This window comes from Felis catus, chromosome F2 (genome assembly GCF_018350175.1).
Source record: "Felis catus isolate Fca126 chromosome F2, F.catus_Fca126_mat1.0, whole genome shotgun sequence".
In the NCBI taxonomy this organism is placed as follows: Eukaryota; Metazoa; Chordata; class Mammalia; order Carnivora; family Felidae; genus Felis; species Felis catus.
Genome location: NC_058385.1, coordinates 21201578 through 21213383, shown reverse-complemented (window position 1 = coordinate 21213383; position 11806 = coordinate 21201578). Strand labels below are relative to the sequence as shown.

Sequence of the window (11806 nt, the reverse complement as noted above, 5' to 3'; positions counted from 1 at the left end):
GCCAGGAGACCTTGGTTAATTCTGGACTCTGCGGTTGTATAGCTGTGTGACCCTGAACAAATCATGTTCCCCGAGTTTCATGTTCTCAGTTATTAAAGTAAATGTGGAACGTCGATGTGCTTCCATTGGGAATGAACATGGTGCTGGGGGCAGGGGTGCCTGGCTGGCTCAGCAGGAATGCACAAAGTGCTGTGGAGAATTACAGGAACAAGGAACTCTCTCAGAGGAAGTCAGGGAAGGCTTCAGAGAGGAGGAGACATCTGGTCTACTCTGAAAGATGAGTGGGTTTGCCTGCTGAAAAGCCAGGGACAGGAATGTGAGGACAGGAGAGGAGGGAGTGACTGTGTAGTCATAATCAAGAGCTATTGGCAGACAACCACGAAAGGGGATGGTGTGACAGTGTATTCGGGGATGAGGGAAAAGTAGTGACGAACTGCGCAAAGGGTACGTTGCAAGGCTGGGAGATCACTTTCATTCAGATTTCAGGGCCCCATGTCCCTCATTCACTTCCGATTCTCTCCAGGAGGTCACAAGCAGCCAAGAGGAAGTTTTATTTGTTTGTTTGATTACTTCTGTTAAGCAGCAGGACGCCATTTTTAATGTAGGAAGAGGCCTCTGTTCGCTGTACGTGGGTGAATTCGATGGGAAAGCAAATGATGGTAAGACACCAATGAGGAAGTTACATCAGACAAGACAAAAGGGTATGAATTTACAACCTGGCACAGATTCTCATGCAGAAGAAATTTCTGAATTTAAAACTTGGCAGAAGGAATGTCTTAGGGAGAATTGGCAAGACTTTGTGACTGGGGGAGAGAAAGGAAGACCAATAAACCAAGGGGACTATGGAGTTTCTAATTTGAGAGGCTATATGGTCATTCCACGTAGATAGGGGTTCTCATACTTGGGCAAGCATCAGACAAGCATCACCTGGAGGGCTTGCTGAAACACAGATTACAGGGGCCCATCCCCTAAGTTTCTATTCGGTAGATCTAAGTGGGGCTCAACAGTCGGCATTTCTTTCTTTCCACTTTAATTTTTTTAATGTTTTTTTTTTATTGTTTAAAAAGAGAGACTGAGAGAGAGAGAGAGCACAAGTGGAGGAGGGGTCAGAGAGAGAGGGAGACACAGAAACCGAAGCAGGCTCCAGGCTCTGAGATGTTAACACAGAGCCCAACGTGGGACTCGAATCCATGAACTGTGAGATTGTGATCAGAGCTGAAGTTGAAATCGGACACTTAACCGACTGAGCTCCAAGAGTCGGCATTTCTAACAAGTTCTTAGGAGACACTGCTTCTGCATTGAAGAACATGCTTTGAGAACCAATGATGCAGCATTTAAGGAGGTGGATGATAGTTTAAAAAGGGAGTTAAGGGGCACCTGGGTGGCTCAGTCAGTTAAGCATCCGACTTGGGCTCAGGTCATGATCTTACAGCTCCTGAGTTAGAGCCCAGCATCGGGCTCTGTGCTGACAGCTCAGAGCCTGGAGCCTGCTTTGGATGATGTGTCTCCCTCTCTCTCTGCCCCTTCCCTGCTCATACTCTGTCTCTCTCGCCTTCAAAAATAAATAAACATGAAAAATATTTTTTTTTAAAGGTAGTTAAAATTAACTGATGGGTCAAATTTAAGCATGATCGATGAAGGAACGTATAGGACAGGTCATATATTTCTCAATGAATCATCACCCCATGAGATATAAAGTCCAAGACATCAAGGGTAATCTACCACCAGTGCTTAACATAATGCCTGGAACATATCCACTGCTCAGTAAAGACTTCCTAAATGAATAAAGAATGTTAAATGAATCCAGGTATACATAGCCAGAAGGCAGTTGGAAATGTGGGTCCACGAATGTTGGAGAAGTCTTGTCTCTTCATATGGATTGGACTACAGAGATTGAAGAAGGATGATTATAAATAAGGCAGTCAAGCCCCACATCGGGCTCTGTGCTGACAGCTCAGAGCCTGGAGCCTGCTTCGGATTCTATGTCTCCCCCTCCCTCTGTCCCTCCCCCGGTCGTGCTCTGTCTCTCTCTCTCAAAGATAAATAAACGCCAAAAAAAAAAAAATGTTAAAGAAGGCAGCTAAAAGCATCAGGACTGACACTTTTCAAATCCTTAAGAAGTCTGGCACGATTAGGTATAAGAAATTCCATGAGTTCATCAACTTTACAGGTCCGTGCCACCAGAGGGGTAGAGATACAGTCCGTGTTTGCAGTGTCTCCCAGTTTGAGCAATGCGTTAAAGGAAGAATCCCTGTGCTTGGAGGGAAGTGGGACTAGATGGCTCTCAGTTCCCTTCCAACTCTCCAATGTAGGTCATGATCCTATGACGTAAGTAGAGAATGGGGAGCAATGGTGGATTCGTGTAAAATGCCAACGAGGAACACAGTGGTTGGACGCGGTAGAGCCAACCAAAATTTGTTTCAGAGCGGGAAAGACAAGCATAATAAAAATATAAGAAAGAGCTAAGAGACTCTACGGAGACGAAACACATGTGAGTCAGAGGACTGGTGAAGGGCCACGACCCCGCCCTAACTTGCCAGAGCGGACGGATGGACCATTTCCCCTCCTAACCAAGACAACACCACACACAACATAACAAGACTATACACGAGGCGGCTACCCTTCCGTCTCCTTTGCCTCGTTATTCAGACGTTGATAGATTATGAGAAATTAAAGCTCTCGTTTATCAGAAAGTCCTAGACAATTCTTGTGCTGCAAAGTCACGATTTCGGTTTCAGAGGCGTCAAGAAAAGACGCGTGTATTCTGGCCCCGGCACTTAGATCTCACAAAGGATTATTTTTTAGCAAGAAAGCATATAAATCAGGCACCGTTTTGCTGAGAAGTAAATTCTTTTCATCAGTAAAGGAAATTTGTGGCCTGATAGTGACAGAACATGGCCCTCTCAACTTAGAATATGCTTTTACCTCTGCTACTGGTTTAGAAATACTTTAGAAATACACAAAGGATTGGAAAAAAATGGGCGTTCGGTGCCTTAGGGAGTACCGCTAGTTTAAATAACACATGAAAAGTATTTATGAGCCCTTTTTTATGAGGTGGTCAAAGAAAAGACCATCCAGCATGTAACATAAGACTGGCTGAAGAAGAAAGCATTTCCAAACCACGCTGGAGAGTTAAGCATGAATGGAATTTTATTTTAGTCTCTATTGCTTATTTAAATGCATGGTGTTTGCAGATGGGGCCTAAATGATAATGCAGATCAAGGTGAGGCTTGCCAGGAAGAAGATAGACTAGTCTATGATTCAAAGCATGTGACCAGGTAATGTTGGAACGATCTGAAATCTACAGGTCGAGCAAAAGGAGGTTTCTGGACGGGGTGAGTCGTCGTAATGCGCCCGAGTCCATTTTGAATTCTGTGGGTTGAGCATTTGCTACAGTCAGTGCTTTGGAATTGCTCCATGTTCAGCAAATGTGGCTACGACGTCCTTGGCCAACGATGCCAGGGCACAGCACCCACAGAACCGCAGCAACAGCATGTTATAGCCCTCGGCCCGGTCGGCTCCAAAATGTGCCGTTCTTCATTTGCTCCGCTGTTGCCACTGACCTCTCCGGAGAGCGCATGCCTGTAGCTTCATTCCTCCTGAATGGTAATGGGTCTGAGCTCATCTCCTCACAATCTCCTTTCTGGATCCCCGTGTGACAAAGAGCATGCCCTAGTGTGTGACAGCTGGCAAAGGTTATGGGTTGTGGACGCAGCCGTGGAACGGAACAAAAATAACCGGCCCCTGGAGGCATTAAACAGAGATCCTTGGCCTCATTAATTTTCTGTCTTATAATGAGCATCTGCCTCCCGAGTTGTATCAGTAACAAATTGTAAGGGTAAAGCGTTCCCTCAGGCCACCAGTTGATCGAGTTCCATGGCTGTGTCAGGAGTATTGATGTGTTTAGCCCTTAAACGAATGCTAAAGGCTCCTGGCTATCCACTCATTTATTTCACAAACATTGATTGAGCACCAACTATATTCTAGGCACTGCGCTAGGCTGTAACTTATGTGATTTTCCACCAAACTCCTTTTGGATACTACAAACAGACGTGGTATATTAAATATTAAGTTAGCATTTCTGGATTGGAAAAGAAAACCCGGGGACCTGGCTGGCTCAGTAGATAGAACATGTAATTCTGGATCTCAGGGTCGTGAGTTCAAGCCCCACGTTGGGCATGGAGCCTACTTAAAAACAAGAACACCCATTTCTCGTTTAAGGATTGGCAATAGAATCCATCGGATCATTAACATAACATTCCTCCTCAAAAAGCCCGTGTTTCAAGCTCAGAAGCATCAAGCATGGGACATAATTTATAAATCTCGCATTTAGTAGAGACATTAAACTTGGAAAAACAAAACCAATCTTGGACAATTTGTCATTCGTATGTCTACCCATACATACACAGGTGATAGGAAATGAAGCTTTCAGGAAATTCAGCAAAGTCATTAAAACACTTTTTAGTCCCTTTTATAGAATCAAATCAGCTTTGTTAGAAATGTTCCTTTAAACATTCACTCTTTTCATTCCTTGCTCATCCACCTTCCTTACTCCCAAACTTTGGGTTTGTGGTGCATGGACGGTGATAGAACTGATTCATGCAAAGCTGAGGTCCTGATCCTGCCCATTTAGAAGGGAGGACATCAGCCAGTGCACAGTGCAGCTTGGCACACACATACCACCACCCCCCCCCCCCCCCGCCCATCCTCCATTCCCCTTTCTTTCCCTCTAACCTTTGGGCCAGATGGAATAGTAGTTTACCAGCAGGAGGGGACTCCAGCCTGTGGCCGCCTCTATGTGAGACCGCTGGATGTGGAACCAAAAGGTATCTACCCTCTAGCAGCTGTCAAGCCAAGCCCAAGGTAAATGATCACTCCTTCGTCTGGTGGCGGGGGCCCCTCTCCGGGAGGTAAAGGTGAAGTTTAATTAGCTTCTGATAAGAGTTAATCCACAATTCCTCACTCTGCACTCCCACAAAGTGATTTTTAACGTCTGTCTTGCCGCACCAAATGCAGAGTAAATAAAAACAGGGTGCTGCCTCCCCGTGTTTTCTTGCGGTCTTTGCCGTACCTGGTAGAGGCTGGAGACTCCGTGTTTCGTGCAACTCTGTGTTTGGAGCAGCTCGCTCCAGACTTACCAGCACAGGGCCATGTGGTGGAAAGGGCTCTCAATCTGATTATGGGTTTCCAGCCAGATTTGAAAGGCAAGAATTTATGATTCTTCTTCTCAAATAACCTGTCTTACAGCTCAGCAAAGGACGACTGCGGAAGCCCCTCGTCTGATTTTTTTTTTCCTCTAAAATAAACAGTGCAATTTCTCAAGTCTACCTGATTAATTGGAGGTCACTCTATTAGACCTTATGTTCAAATTCTTCCTATTTTCTTCCCCAGAGGCGGGTATGCTTTTGGTTTTAAAATGAAAAGATATAACAGCTGAATGCAACACAGCCCAGTTTCTTCAAGACTATCCTGCAATATCTAACGATAACTTACTTTATTTAGATTGTCCCAGCACCTGAAAAGTCATGAGCATGAAATCCTACCAGGGTTTTCCCAAGACGCCCCCTCAGTGCACCCTCATAAGGAGGTGGTGGGAAATTCTTCACAACAGACTCAACTGGGTGATGGTTGTAAATATGAAGACCACATATTACCAATCTGAGCTGAACACTAAATCTAAAAAACACTCCATATTTTGGAGTTCTGTGACCATACAGCAAGCACAATTGTAATACCGTTGACTATTCCCTATGCTGTTCCTTTCATCCCCGTGACTTATTCTCTCCTTGACTGGAAACCTGTTCCTCCCACACCCATTTTGCACTTTCCCTCACCTCCCTCCTGTCTGGCAACCATCAGTTTTAAAACAATATTTTTTAAAACAATCTTTTTTTGATAAGCCACGGTTCGGCCACGGCACCGTCACCTGCATGTTGAATGTAAGGACCGTGCTAGGTGCTGGAATATTTTGGCTTCATAGACAGCAAGCTCACTGCAGCATCCAGGGACCTCGGAAAACCACCCCTGACTACTACCAGCAAGGGATTAATCAAGATCCTTCTCTGCCTTGGGCATCATATCCTCCAGCTTATGAAATGCCGACCATAGTCTGTGGACTTCTCTGTAATAAATTTTAAATGAGATTCATCAAGTCCTTAATGCACTCATTTTCTTAACGATCTTGAGCACCAACTTTGGATTAGGTACTGTTCTAGCTTCTAGAGCCATTCCTCTTACGGAAGCTGCATTCCACATTCTTACATTCATAAGCATTTTATCGAGATCATTTTCCACAGACCGAACAGGGGTTGGCATGTCTGAAAAGGCTTTGGGTTGTCTGGAGCCAGCAACCGCCATGTTATACTCAGTCCATTAGTGATGCCTGTGGACATATGTGGGATAGGGAGCAATCGTGTAGGAAGGCTTCCCTTGGTTTCACAGACACATGGAGATATAGTTCCACTGACCAGGGCTTGGTTATATTGGAAATCGGATACCTGAAGATTGAGTCAAGTAACGCAGAACACTGGAGGGTGTCCTCATGAACAAGGCACAAGACTGCACATGGCCATCTCTCCACATGGCCTCTAGCTACTCCCATCTATGCATGGCCCCAAACGTATGCATCTGCCCCAGCTATGGAGTGGAGACAAAGGCAGCAGGGCATTTATCATGATAGTTAACATTTATAAATGTCTCTTAAACAATGGAGAGCTTGGAGCTAATGGGAAGTGATTTTAGCTCAATTTCACCTATCATTCTGGGGAAAATGAAGAGTAATATGAGAAACCCTGATTTATGAAGAGCCATTAGAGTCACAATGGCCTGAGTTCTAATTCTAACTACACGGCTTGCCACCTATCTTGAGCGAGCTCCTCAATCTGAGTCTCCGTTCTCCCATCTGAGACAGGAAGGTTATGCTGCCTCTGAGCTCCTGTTCTTCTGACGGTTAAGTAAAATAAAGTGTCTATCAGGGTTCCCAGTACCAAACAGAGACCAAACAGTGTTAGAAATCTGCTTCTTGCTCACTTCCTACAGCAAAACCTTCTGCCTTCATTTATGACCGCAAAGAAACACAGGAGATCCGGATCAGAGTTCTGTAGTCTCTGGCAATATGAAAGTCTCTATGTAATCTTTCAACCCATTTGCTTATTCAACTATCTGTAGGTCACATTCCATGTGAAAGGCACGGTCTCAAGAAGGGCAACTGTCATCAGGCTCTTTATTATTACACCAGGCTTTAATCTCCCATCTGTAGTTTTTAGGTAAAGCCTACAGTTGATTGCCTACCAAGAACATTCGAAGAAGAAAATCTTTTTGCACTTCCTAAGTATGTCCAATTTTTTCAAAGGCAGGATTCCAATCTCACAGTCAGAAAATGTGGTGTTTAGGGTGGCAGTTATAATACTGTGACTATATTTCTCAAACCATAAATTGACATGTGGTCGGACAAGCATAAAGTGTACTTTTGGAGACAGTGGGATAGAATATTTGAAATCAGAACTGGAAAATTTGGGACATATGAAGGCTATAAATAGTGGGCAGAGACTGGGCTGGTTCCAACAGAGACTTGATTCCTACTAAGAACCACATAATTAGCCAGCCCCCATTTGTTATACATATAAATACCGGTACATAAGAAAGGCAATTTAAACCAGAAGGTAAACACGCCAAGCCTGTGCCAGAGGGCTGCCTGGCACATGCATTCTCTGTTCCCAGAGCTCCATACGGGATAAGGCCACCCTGGGGAAACTGACAACATAGCTGGGAAAGAAAACCTTAAAACCCAAACGTTCTCAGAGCAGGGTGTTCACGGACATGAAATGGTCATCCTCTGTCGTCCTACGGGAGGAAGGTAGAATGATTTTATAGAGGAAGTTTTAACAGGCCCATGCCTTTTCCCAGTGGGAGAATCCACTTTGGGATAAGACCCATTGGGAAGTTACTCCTGCGTAGACTGACAAAACAAAGCTGGGGTCAGAGTAAGACAGAAGAGAGCTGGGGCAAAGAGTAAAAGCAGGCAGCATGCACTTCACAGAGCGTATCTGAGGGAAGTTAGGCTTTTTTTATTATTATTATTACTTTCACACTGTATTTTAGAAATAAGGCACAGCACCTCTCTGCAAAACATAAGGACCTCGACACGAGACTTTGACCACTCCAACAGAATGGCCACGGGTAAGATGTGTGGGGAATCAATTCATCAGCACGATGACAGAAGTGGTCTATTTGAAGAGCATGACTCATGGCTGGCACATCCCAGACGCACTGCTAAGGGCCTTGCAAATATCCTCTCTCAATCTCCACAGCCCCTGTCATCATCTCACTTCTTACAGGTGAGGACATTGGGGCCGAGAGACATGCAGAGAACCCCACGCAAGTTCACGAAACTTCTAAAAAACTGTCCCGTCCGAAACTGAATCCATGTCTTCCAGTTCTGATTCTGTGATTCCCGGCATCATAGCACGGCAAGAGGAAACGTACTTCAGGAAGGACCAGAGCAGAGACTCTTCTCCCGCCCTTCTGACTGCTTACAGCAAAAGCATCAGAATCACAACGGAATGCTTTGAAAATACAGGTGCTTGGGCCCCAGCCTGCCATTTCTGATCCAGAGGGCCTGGATCCCTGTGTTTTGAAGCAACCCTCCTAGCCTGCCCTGACGATTCTCATACACACTTCCTGTGAAGAACTTCTTGACAAACTCGGCTGTATCTGGCTGAGCTGCTACGTATTTCTCAGTGAGGAGGCATCCGAAATCAACATTTAATATTACCAGTAAGCATTTGTTGTCTACCCAATATAAAGCCACCTTGGATGAACATGCAGTAGTGGCCACATAGGCCCACATCCAGGGTGGTGGCCCAGGCATTTTCGAAGCACCTCTCGAGATTCTGTATTCACTCTGTCCACTCTGGGTGACACGTTACTGAGTACAGTAAGCCAAAGTCAGATGAAGCCAAATTCCAGGTTAAAGAGCACTCCTCATGGAATGCTCTGAGGATGGCCATGTTCTGAAAAATGGTGGGGAGAGGCAGCGGCAAGAGGCGCAGGTGTAGCGACGCAAGCATGTCTCAAGCGGCTTTGGGTAAATGGAACGTGTGAATTTTCAAATATGGAACACAGACTTGGATTAAAAGGGGAAAATTCCGAAAAGATTAATCCTTCCAAAGTGCTCACAATAGGAAGGCAGAAAGGATGAAGGAAATAGGTCCATTTCCAGCATCTTCGTTTGAAAGTTTTTGGTGCTGTCACCATGGAGATGTGTGTGAAAAAGAAATGGGACCAAATACCCAAGTTCCTATTTCTGTATAACCACGTCTCAGAGGTTATACATTGCTTACTCTCTTGAATGTGCAATAGAACAATGGAATTAAACTGGGCTCTTCGCTTGGTAGAAAAGAACACGATGCCAAGGGCAACTTGTATTCCTAACTGGTCTCTGCTACTCAGTGACTTAGGCAAAAGACGTTAACTCCAATGCCTTGATTTCTCAATCTGAAAATTTGGGGAGAGAGGAAGAAGGGGAATATTGGTAGATGAGAGACACCACATTTGTACTATACTTATGCTCTAATTGCTAACTACCCACAGTTATGTACATTCTGTTTTATGTGCTTTATAAGAGTCAGATGTGGAATCCCCTGTGGTGGTGGTTGTTTTAACTCTCTAGAAACTTGAAGGGAAGTTAGAACTAAAACGAAATGAAAGAAATAGAACTTAAGAATTAAATGTTTTGAATATTTTCCTTCCTAATTTGCTTTGCAGAAAAATGGAATACAGAAGATCATCAATGGAGTGCTTTCAAGTGAATCACAATCACACGCATGTGCAAAACCATCGGTGAAGTCTATATGTGCAATTAAATGCCTAATTATGCTTAAAGAGCCCCTGCATTCTTTACTCCCTGACTATACCCTCAGGAAAACACACAGTGGCCTTCTGTCTTGAGTACGGGTTCTTTAAAGTGTTTAAATGCCATGAAAGTACAACTGTGTGCCCAATTAGGGGTGCAATTGCTGGGTCAAAGCATGAAACTCAGCCTATCCTCTGCCATGCTGGGTTAACTCTCCAGATTCTGGCTACTAACCCAAAGGGCAATATTAATCAGCTTCCTCTGTCATCCAGGGGCTCGATGAGAAGTACTGGATGCTTTATTCATTGCCAGTTTTAGAGACAGTACAAGGGCGGGGGGTGGGGGTGGAATGTCCGACTTTGGTGTTTCCTTCAAGGGCTTTTATTTACTTCCTCAACTAAATGATTGAAAATTATCCTCAGACACTGCTCTGCTGCATAGAATCAGGTATTATGGTAAATGAGGACAAAAGGATAGGAACTTCTCCTTCATTATATCTCTTAGTACTAATCCTGATCATGCTCTTTTTCAGCCCATTGAAGACAGTGGATTACCAAGATAGACTCATTTCTAAGGACCTCTAGCACATGTCCTGAGAAGTTTGTAGTAAGGATTTTAAAAATAGTGTATTTTCTCATTTGGAAGTCACAGATAAATCTTTTTCATCCAAAGGTCTTCCATTGGTTGGTCATCCACCTCCCTAGTTCCAACGGTTTCCCACAGACTTTTTAAGTAATTGCCAAATCAGGTCATGGTCAGTAGGGGGATGGGCTAGATGGAAAAGTCCAAAGCCAATGGTTAGGTAGCCACACTTTGTAGGGCAGCTAAGAAGAGCGGGTCTCACTGGTGGAGAAGACATGGGTGGAGGGGCATGGGGAACAGGCAGGGAGAGGAGAACTGGTGTCAGGTAACATGTAACAATCATAGGAGAGATCTTTTGGAAGCCAAACTTCGAGCTCTAGGGAGACCATTGCAATAAAGGATTTAGGTCCCAGAGAAGAGGTAAATATAAGGAATCAAAGAATGACCCAAAGCAAAAGAAAGAAACCAAAGAACTCCAATGCAGGATCAGAATGTGAGGACAGGGTTTGGTCGTGAGAAACAAGGTAAGAGGCCAGACATTGAGACTTTTCACTTGAAAACCTTTGACTAAACACTTGCCATGTGTCACATGGTAATTGTAGTGGTCAGTGTTGATAATACAACAGTAAACTGGTTTATAAAAGTAACGGTCAGGGGTGCCTGGGTGGCTCAGTCGGTTGAGCGTCGGACTTCGACTCAGGTCACGACCTCACGGTTTGTGAATTCAAGCCCCGCGTCAGGCTCTGTGCTGACAGCTCAGAGCCTGGAACCAGAGCCTGCAGCCTGCTTCATATTCGGTGTCTCCCTCTCTCTCTACCACTCCTCCACTTTCAGTCTGTCTATCTCAAAAATAAATAAAAACATTAAAAGTAATGGTCAGGAGGAGACCTGATAAGAGGCTTCGAATACTGAACCCACAGCAATGGACTCAGGGAATTCTTTAGCTCTCTTTACAGCTTCCAAAGTCTGGGATAATATGGAAGTGGTTTCTGCTAGAGGCATCCAAGAGCCATTGGATCAGGTCTCGAGTAGGACCCTGACTTTCTGGTATATGTTTACTCTTACCTCTTATTTGTCCAGGCTACTGCTTGTTTACATTCCCAGTCTTGTTTAAAGGAAGGAAGGAAGGAAGGAAGGAAGGAAGGAAGGAAGGAAGGAAGGAAGGAAAGAAGGAAGGAAGGAAAGAAGGAAGGAAAGAAGGAAGGAAAGAAGGAAGGAAGACAAAGTAAAAGGAAAGAAAGAAAGGGGGGAAAAAAACCTGTCTTAACATGCCTTACCTCCTTCCTAGTTGGCTTAGGAGCAAAAATTCTAGCTCATCATGAAACAGAACCTAACCTCTCACTGGCAAAATTGCTCCCCACTGTATGGTGG

The 11806-nt window shown here is 44.5% G+C and overlaps 1 long non-coding RNA gene across 1 annotated transcript; it reads left to right on the top strand.

Annotated features, from left to right (window-relative positions):
• The first annotated feature begins 6847 nt into the window (after nucleotides 1-6847).
• Nucleotides 6848-9882, top strand: LOC109495903. The gene is made up of 3 exons (XR_002151624.2): nucleotides 6848-6953; nucleotides 8337-8775; nucleotides 9766-9882. It is a non-coding gene; the product is annotated as an uncharacterized LOC109495903 (long non-coding RNA).
• Nucleotides 9883-11806: the final 1924 nt, after the last annotated feature.